Source organism: Bison bison, unplaced genomic scaffold (genome assembly GCF_000754665.1).
Source record: "Bison bison bison isolate TAMUID 2011002044 unplaced genomic scaffold, Bison_UMD1.0 scf7180017864329, whole genome shotgun sequence".
Classification (NCBI taxonomy): domain Eukaryota; kingdom Metazoa; phylum Chordata; class Mammalia; order Artiodactyla; family Bovidae; genus Bison; species Bison bison.
Genome location: NW_011494901.1, coordinates 292,725 through 293,626, shown reverse-complemented (window position 1 = coordinate 293,626; position 902 = coordinate 292,725).

The window sequence follows — 902 nt, the reverse complement described above, 5'->3', positions numbered from 1 at the left end:
CCCCGTGCGCCCGGCCGCTGGGGGCCCCACAGCACTGTTCCCACTTTTCCCACTCACCTGGCCACGGGTAAGCGAGGCGCTGATTCAGAGTCGGCATCCATGGAGCACCTGCTGCGCGCCCTATGCTGTGCTGGCGCGAGACTGAGTCAGTGTGTGCTGCTTTGGAAGTACAGAAGCGCCCCGCTGCGTGCTATGAACTCGGGAGGGAGCAGGCGGAGAGGGAACTGTCACCTGGGGAGCCACCGGGAAACGTCTGGTGAAGGAAGTGGCCCTGGAGCCAGGATGGGAAAGGCGTGGGGGGTCCGGGGCGCAGACGGGCGAATACGGGAGCAGGCCCTGTGGCGCCAACTGTGTACAAAGCGACAGAGGCCGTTTCCAGCCCTGCCCATCCTGCCTCCCCGACACGTCCTTCTGCTCCTTAAACCCAGGGCTTCACAAACTTCAGTCCTTCACGGAAACCCCTCGCATGTTTGCCATATCCCCGTATAACCTGTGCTCTTCTTTACGTCACATTTTTCCTTAAATCAACTCACCAATTTCTGTTTTATAAAATTTCTGTTTGGAGGGGAGGTGGGTTGGCACACTTACAGTATTGATGCTACGTATAAAATAGATAACGGATGAGAAACTACTGTATAGCTCAGGGAACTCAGTGCTCTGTGGTGGCCAAAATGAGAAGGAAATCCAAAAAAGGGGGGATACATGTAAACATATGCTATATGCTGAACTCACTTTGCTATACAACAGAAACTAACTCAACGTTGTAAAGTTACTATCCTCCAATAAAAATTAGTTTAAAAACTTAAAACCTTCCCAAAAAATAAAATAAAATTTACGTTAAGAAGAATCTTAACTTTACAGTAGCAATTGGAAAATGGGCTTCACATGCCATAGATGATCAT